This window comes from Micropterus dolomieu, linkage group LG08, assembly GCF_021292245.1.
Source record: "Micropterus dolomieu isolate WLL.071019.BEF.003 ecotype Adirondacks linkage group LG08, ASM2129224v1, whole genome shotgun sequence".
Lineage (NCBI taxonomy): Eukaryota > Metazoa > Chordata > Actinopteri > Centrarchiformes > Centrarchidae > Micropterus > Micropterus dolomieu.
In genome coordinates, this window is record NC_060157.1 from 953,927 (window position 1) to 962,685 (window position 8,759).

General features: G+C 41.1%; 2 non-coding genes across 2 annotated transcripts; both read right to left on the reverse strand.

Moving 5' to 3' along the window:
- Window positions 1–5,825: 5,825 nt before the first annotated feature.
- Window positions 5,826–5,898, reverse strand: trnak-uuu. Its single transcript has one exon. It is a non-coding gene; the product is annotated as a tRNA-Lys (tRNA).
- A 559-nt stretch (window positions 5,899–6,457) lies between these two features.
- On the reverse strand, window positions 6,458–6,530 carry trnak-uuu. The gene has a single exon. It is a non-coding gene; the product is annotated as a tRNA-Lys (tRNA).
- Window positions 6,531–8,759: the final 2,229 nt, after the last annotated feature.

An 8,759-nucleotide genomic window follows, 5' to 3' on the forward strand; every position in this document is an offset into this window, starting at 1 on the left:
CCACACACACACACACACCCACACCCCCACACCCACACCCACACGACCAACAACAACCATGTGTAGAGAGTCATGTCAAAATAAAACAACACACTAGGCTTTTATTATGAAAATCAGGAGCTTTTTGTGTCTCAGACAGGAAGTCCTGTCTCTGTGTGTCCAGGTGAAGCTCAGACATTCAGAAGCTCACTGTTGTTTACATGTAGCCAAACTAAACTGAGCCAGCAAAAAACTTTGTTGTCGTTGTTGAATGGTGACAGAAAAAGAACTAGAGACAGTCAGTAAGAATTCAGTTTTGGTTTTGGGGTCACGTTCAGGTGAGTTTAGTAGAGCGGGGGAATCAAACTAATTGCAAAAGATAAAACTTTAAAACCAATATCTTTTTCTCTCAGTCTGTTACAAAGGGTTCAGCATGTTTGATTGTTTTGTTCATAACATTTCATTATGAAACAGAATGTTTTTTATTCATGGTGCGACCTGAACATCCTGTACTGTTAAAACACCTGAAGGATCGTTTCGGTATTTTTAACTATGGGCCCTTTTTTCACACGTGTTGGAGTAGAAATGACTAGTAAGCACAAAAAGTTTCTACATTCTCCTTCACGAGAGGCGAGTTGTTGCAGGAAGACGACGGTGGAAACCTCCCTCGTTTCAAACTGGCGTCTTCCTGCAACAATTTCAGAGCGAGACTTCAGCCGGTTCAGCTGCCGGTTGAAGCTTCTGCATTCAACACTTTCTGGACCTACGACTCATTCCAACAGCAACATGTGTGGAAACAGGTTTAAACGGGCAGGAATGATCCTTTATTACATGCAACACTGAACACCTTTTCACACTTGGACTGTTTGCTAGTTAAACCAGAGTTTAATGTTCATATCAGTCTCAGGACTTCCTGTAATTCTGAAGAAGCCAAACATAAAACCCAGAAGAAGTTTGACCTGGCAACACGTCCAACTTCAACTGGTTAAACTGGTTCCACGGTCCAGTTTGTTGGACCGGAAGGCTTCCGTGCTGTGGACAGTCAGATTCACCTGAAGGACACCTTTTCATCCTGAGGTTCTCCACCAGCCTTCAGACACCTGTTGAGCAGAAACGCTGTAAAGTCTCAGAGGACTGAGACAGAAAGACACCTGAGAGACGAGGACTCACCCGGTGGGACAGGTGGACCATCGGGAGATCAACACCACAGCAGGAAACAGCCGACTGTTAGAGGTTCAGTGCGTTTGTTTCTGAACAGGCTCTTATTTTTGTAGTTGTGTCATGTGACTCAGCAGCTTCGCTCACCTCGGCCCAGCGCTGGCTCAGTTTCGCCTCCTGGGCTCAGACCAGACCCTCCGTACGCAGTAAAACGTGAGCGAACGATGATGTTTTTTGTTGTTTTGGGTTATAGGAAACAGGAAGTGAGGGAGATAGAGACGGGGAGGCGGCGTGTTGGATTTGAACCAAGAACTATGATGTTGAAAAAGTGCGTACGGTACCTTTCAAAGTGTTTTTACCGGTGGTTGCTGTAGCTGTCAGGGCAGTTGGTAAGGCATCGGTAGGTGGTTACCGCTTTGGTGTTACAAGCTGATAAATATGTTCTTTAAGATAGCTGCTTCCAGAGGTGCTGACTCAAGTCACATGACTTGGACTCGAGTCACAAATATGATGACTTGAGCCTCGACTTGGCAAAATCTAGAAAGATTTGCACCCTGACTTTGTCTTTGACACCTACGACTCGTGACTTCACTTGGACTTGAGCCTTTTTGACTCAAACTGATTTAATACCCTCCCCAAGCCCATCAACACTTCAGTTAATTCATGAAATTATACATTTGTTGTGTGAAACTGCTGCTCGTCCTTTTTACTGTACAGGTTAACGTTTTACTCAATAAAGCTTGTTTCATGTTTAACCCTTGTATATGAAATGGTGTTAAAGTTGGCGAAGAGCATATATAACTTGTTTAGGACTCAAAGCTTAGGACTTGACTCGGATTTGCCTGTCTCACCTCAGGACTTGACTTGGGACTTGAGCGCTAAGACTCGAGACTTAATGACTTGGTTTCACCTCTAGTTGCTACACTGCTGCCAGGTGGTTGCTCTGTTGTTCATGGTGGTTGCAGTAGATGCTAACGTTTTACTGCTAACCAAAGAAGGTTAAAATCAAGGGCAACTGGACTTGGTTGAAGATACTGGAAGACGTTTCGTCCCTCATCCAAAGGACTTCTTCAGTTCTGACTGACTGGCAGGGAAACTCAGCTATTTAACCTTATTGGGGTCGTTATCCCGGGTCATCGATACCGCTGGTTCGTTAGTGTTCCTTGTTGCTGTGACGACAGTCGTTACAGTCGTTAGGACTACCTGTGGCCAAGACTGAACGACCATCGTTGGTATCTTCACCTGAGGCCAATAGGTTACGTTTGTTGAGTTTCCTGGAAAGTGATGAAAGGACAGCATTGTAAGTGGGGGATAAGTGGTGGCGTAGACCCCCTCCTCTCCTTGAGCGTCATTTCAGAACTCTTCAGAAGTCTTCTAGTCTCTTGAACCAAGTCCAGTTGCACTTGACTAAACTTCTTTGGACAACTATGACCTGGATGACTGAGAACCTTGCAGGTGGCTGTGGAGGATTGTTGCTACGGCATCACAAGGGGTCACTACTGTATGGAGTTCAGAGTAGTTACCATGATGTAGTACATGATAGTAGCAGTCGGTGCTAAAGTACCTGAAGTACTGTGGGTGAAATTATTCCTGCAGTATTACCAGCTGTAGCAGGTTAAAACGAAAGCAGAAAGAGTCCGTTTGTGTTTGACGAAGCGTTTATTGAAATGGAAACGGCGCTGCCTTGCACCCTGTTGTGTTCCGCAGGCCTTTTTAATACGGCGGGGTTTATATTCACGTCGCTGCTGATTGGGTAACACCTCTAACACACTCACCAAACGCACCTCAAACCGGAAACCGTAGCAAAACGTTTTGAAAGTGAACCCCGGATTCACACCTGTGAGGAGCAGGAATGATGGACAGAACTACCAAAATAAGAGCCCAGTTTTCTTTGTTCCTCACGGTCGCTCATCCTGCAGGGCCTCACCTGTCGCTCCGTCACCTGCGCTACACCTGACCACCTGTGACGTCTCTGTAAACCTGTTTACACGGCTCGTCCTGATTGGGCGGATACAGACGCAGGAACCAAACAGCTGTGTGTTTCTGTCGACCTTCAGGCGGTTTCAGACTCCTCAGGACTGCAGGAACAGGGTCTGGCTGACTTTTTCTGACTTTTAATGTAAATGTGATCCTCTGAGCTGCAGCTCCGTCTGTGCTTTCAAGCCTCCTCACTCATTTATTTATTTATTATCATTCATTCATTCTCTTCTGCCTCAGTCTCGTTCAGACAGCGTTTAATATTTCAGAGAGACGAGGTGATGAAATATTAGTCTGATGGACTCTGGACGTTCTGGAGCCAAACCTGCCGCAGCTGGTTTAGGATCAGTTTGATCTGAGTTTTGACTGACTGCGGTCAGTTTAAAGGACTCGGGTGTTTTTACTCTTTGAAGTCTCCATTCGGTCACTTCCAGTAGGTTTTGACATTCCAACAACTTTTGTTTTATTTTTGAACCATAACGTCGTTTTTTAGGGTTTCCAACTCCAGACGATTCAAGGTGAAAATATCACATTTGAAGAAGCAGAATAATCCGTCCATCAGACCTCCGTCTATCGGTCATGTGAAACTTTCCTTTGTCCCTAAAAGCATCCTTCATATCAGTGTTTTGAAATGTCACAGTTTGAAATCTAGATTTTAAAGAGGGGAACCTGGAGAAACATTTTATGTGGTATTTAAATTTCAACTTTTAGCATTCGGTGATTACGAGTCTTCAGTTGCTCATTCATTTTGTATTATTATTATTATTATTATTAGATTCCATAGAAAAACATGAGGATCCTTAGAACTTTTCCGAACTACAAGTTCAGCCTCTGATCTTCTGAGTGGCCGCACGTCTTCAGTCCAGTCCAGTTTAAATGACTTCGACCGTCTCCTGTGTGGAAGTTTAAAAAGCTTCAGGTTCACTTTGGTTTCATTTGTCTTGTTTTCCAGTCAAAAAGTCTCAGTGAGAAAGTCACTGACAAAACACGAGGTTTATTTAGTAGCTGCTCTGGAGCTTTTGATTGTATCACATGATCTTCTAATGATTCCACGACCGTTTCCAGAGGTCAAGAATGAACTTTCAGTCCTTAAATTGTTCAGAAAAAGGGGACATTTGAATATCTGCAGCTCCAAAGGAACAATCAAGAATCACCTTTTAAAAATTAATGTTCCTGTTTCAGTCGTCTTCGATAAAAAGAACGAGCTTTGATTCCAGACTAGATTTTAAAAAAGTGAAAACTCAATTTAATTTTAAATCAGTAGAAGAAAATTTTAATTATGTTCTGGAGTGAAATCCTGTCTGAGCAGGAGAGGCGAGCAGGAAGTGCTGTCTTTTCACAATAAAGGGGTCCTGACCTCCTGTGTCTCGCTCATCAAACTCAGCTGCAGGATTCAACCTCTTCACTGTCTCTGTTTGTTTCTGCAGCTTCTTTCTGTGAGGAGACACAACTGCATGATTTAATACTGTGTGGACAAAAGTATGTGGACAGATCTGATAAAGGTCTTTTAATCATCTTGTGACACTTCAGATTTATTTTGGGACCCTCGGGTTTCAGACATCAGTGGTTTCCAAACTGAATCCTGCAACTTTCATTTACTGTTTGAAATGGTGTAATTAACGTCTTCTTAATGTCGTTTGAATGGATAATTAAAGGATAAATAAACTGATTGCAGCAAATGAATACATTTATATATTTAATGGAATATTTGTACAGATTAAGGGGATTTTAATGTGTTTTTTAAAAAGGTCTTATAATAAATATTCTGTACCATGAGATCCATTTCTATCCTAATGGGCCTTTACTTTTTAATGACATTTGTACATAGAAAATTAACCATTGAATTAATTATTCATAATGGTTTAAGTTATTTTTTAATGGAATTTTAAGCGTGAGTTTTTTTGGCATTCATTTTAAGATGTTTTTATCCCTTAAAAAACTGTGCAGATAATCCATTAAAAATAACATTATAATCCAGCAATTGAGCCATTAATTAATAGATTGATCTGGTGTTGCTGCACATGGACAGAATTAATTAATGCATTTATCAAATATTTGATCTTACTGTTTAAATTAAGGAGCGAGTCATGGTCTTAAAGTTTTAACAAGACAGCTCATGGAAGTCTTGTTAAGGCAGGTGAAAAAGGAATAAACAGAAATAAACGCATGCATAATCATCACCATCTCAGCTAAGTTTAGCGATGTTCCTCAGCTGGTAGAAACAGGAGTGAACCAAACTATTTACATGCTGGTCAAGACTCAAAGCCTGGCCCTTAAAAAGACCTAGAGTACAGAGGGTGGGTTCAGCAGAAGAGGATAACGAGCAAAGACTTTGTCAGCATTTAGCTGAAGAAATTTTTTTACTGCCGTCCAATCTTTAATCATTCAGTAGAACAGACAGTTTTGAAACATTTTGAGGAAGAGAAGGCGTCGGCCCCAGGACACCATCTTGGGGAACACCACAAAAAAGAGATCATAGTTGACGAGTCATAGTTTTGAACTGCAACTGAGAAAGTCGTGTCTGACAGGAAGTAGAAGAACCAGCTGATCCAGAGAAAAAACACCCACTGCCTGAGCTTCTGAACCAATATACGGTGGTCCACAGTATCAATAATAATAATACTCAACGTTATATATAATAAAATAAATACTCTGCATTTAACCCATTAAAATAAGGTGCATCGAAGCACAGAAGCTGGGGATAAACGAGTCACCTGAACAGGGACTTGAACCCTGGACCCTCAGATTAAAAGTCTGATGCTCTACCGACTGAGCTACCCAGGCTACAGTATCCAATGCCAATCAAGGAAATGATCATGCTAACTCCAAACCCAAATTTACATACTGATCCACCAAGAACGAGGTGAATAGTGCACTTTCTTGGCAGTTAGTACACAAGAAATGTGTCATCTTTACTTCATCAAGCTGTCGTAGCACAATCTGACAAGCTCAACATGTTATCACAGTGTGACACAAAGACCCTTAAAAGAAAAAAAAGAAACTTCCAGGGAGCCTGTTTTTTTGGTGGAGCTAAACTGGCATGGTTACCATAACACTGCGTAAGTGCAGAACTTGTTGTTCTTCTGGCTCTTTTGACAATTAACAATGAGCGCCAGGTCCATTACAATATTCATCCAGACTGCGAAGGGTCGACCCTGATTTGCACGTAGCCTGGGAAAACCCCAACGGCTTGCAATCAGATTTGTGATCTGGACTGCAGAGAGGTGGCTATATGCAACAAAATGAGCCGGATACATTCATGTTTGCAGGACGTCTGCAAGTTCTCAAAATGCACCGTAATTCTATCCAAGAAGGATGACGACAGCAGGCCCAAAAAAATGGATGCCTGAACAGGGACTTGAATCCTGGACACCCAGATTAAAAGTCTGATGCTCTACCGACTGAGCTACCCAGGCTTCACGCTATCACCTAACAGGCACTGTGATCTAGTATTACCAATATAGAACATTCTCCTGCATCACCCTGCATTAACAGATCATTTGAAGAGCTGTTCCCGTTGAAACATATCCAAGATGGTTTTCTATGACCTTAGCTAAGGTCTAAGGTCAGAAAAGGTTGCTTAAAGGTTGCTCATATGTCATTTACTTATTTACTAACAAAGAAGAACGGAAAGTTGTTGAACTCAACATCTGAAGAAGTTTCAACAGCAGGTGATGTAGGAGAGACAATATTCCTGATGCTGTTGAACTAGATTTTAGGATTTGATAGGAGGTTAGAAAAGTTTGCAGCTCTGGCAAGCAAACAAGCAATTATATACTTTACTTAAAGTCCATCATCAAACCATTAAACACGACAAACAATCAGCAAGTGAAACTAATCATTTCCTGTTCATTCTCTCAGTTAAATGCATAAAGTACTTGTCCTTGGTCTAGTTGATAAGAGGTGACTGGTCTGTCTCTGCAGATAATTACGTTAGATACTGATGTATTCTGCTTGGTCAGTAAAATACTGCGGTTTCTCGTCCTATTAAAAATTCCTGAAGAGGATCAGAAGACTGGATTGTAATTTCTAAATTAAGACAGGAGAGATTAGCCTGCATTTGGAAGCACTTGTATGCATTGAACAATGGAGAGCTAATCTGGTGGCTTTGTGATATTTTAGATTTCCAACATCTCCAATAACCATAACGAGCACTAACGAACCAAGCGGTATCGATCACCTTGATAAGGACCCCACAGAGGTTAAATAGCTGGGTTTCCCTGCCAGTCAGCCAGAAATGAAGAAGTCTCAGATGGAAACATCTTTGAGGATCTTAAACCAAGTCCAGTTCCCCTTGAGTTTAACATTCCTTGGATACTTTTGACTTGTTCAATAGAATCATTCTTAGTTGCAGAAAACCAAACTGGACAATACGTGTGACAAAACCAAAGGTTGGATCACTTGGTTCAGAGTGCTTGAAGACACATACCCACAACATTTCCTGGTAACAGCAAATTAATTGTCCTAAAATCCTGTGAAAATTTCTGCACCAATTTATGGTGGAAACGTTTTTATTTATGTAAAAGGAAACACTAAATTCATGTTTTTGGGTTATTTTATAACCAGTAGCTTGTTCTTTTTAGCTTAAGTTACTTTTTTGAACAATGCACATTTGTTTCTTCTATATTTTAATTGCACTGCATATTTTCTTAATGTGCAAATAAACCTTTCTAAAGGCTTTTTTATTTGTCATTTAACTGCAAGCTGTATTTCAGAACGTTTTTTAACAAATTATGCTTTAAATAAGTGCTGGGGACAAAATCAGCCATTTCAAAAAGTGGTGGGGACACGTCCCCAGCGTCCCCAGTGTAAATGACACTTATGCTCAGCACTAATTTGTTACCTACTCAGCCACTGCTCTGAGCTCAGTATTAGCCTCTGACTATGTCAGTGCTGCACTGAGAGTTGTGAGAGTTGAATCATCTGCATACAAAACCATTCGCTTTATCTCTAACTGATGGGAGATCATTTATGAGTAATGAATATCGAAGAGATCCTAAGCGACTACCCTGAGGAACCCCACATTGTATTGTCTTTGCTATCAGAAAAGCTACCAGTGAAGAACTTTATCTGCCTTCTGCTGGACTGGTAACTCTCCATCCAAGACAAACCAGCATGTCGAGTAGCTGATGATACACTGATGATGGTAAGAGTAAAGATTACTACCGTAATCCCCTTCCCCCATCCGCCTGTTCAAAGCATAGTCGGACTTGCCACCACTAAGATTGCCCAGTAACATTGCTCATAAAGTTGCCTCTTGTATCATCAGCTTTAGTGTAGGAGCAACTTTATCTCGGACTGAAAGGCAGCAATCATTAAAAGATTGTACTTGAATCCACATTATAATATTATGGGCTGTTATTAAAAGACAGCAGAAAGATTATTGATTATGCCCTCTGATGTGTGTCAGGCCTGTTACTTTTAGAATGAGATTGAAAGAATCAAGTGATGTTAATAAAACTAGAAGCACATTTATTAAAGCATCATTAATGTGAATGTTAAAGAGGTGGTATTCTGCTTTTAGGCTTTTTTGCTCTCCTTTATTGAGTTATATTCCTTTTTTGTGCTTAAACAGGTTTGCAAAGTGAAAAAGCCCAAAGTGAGTTCCCATCTCCCACAGAAAACTCTGCTCTGAACTGAAAACA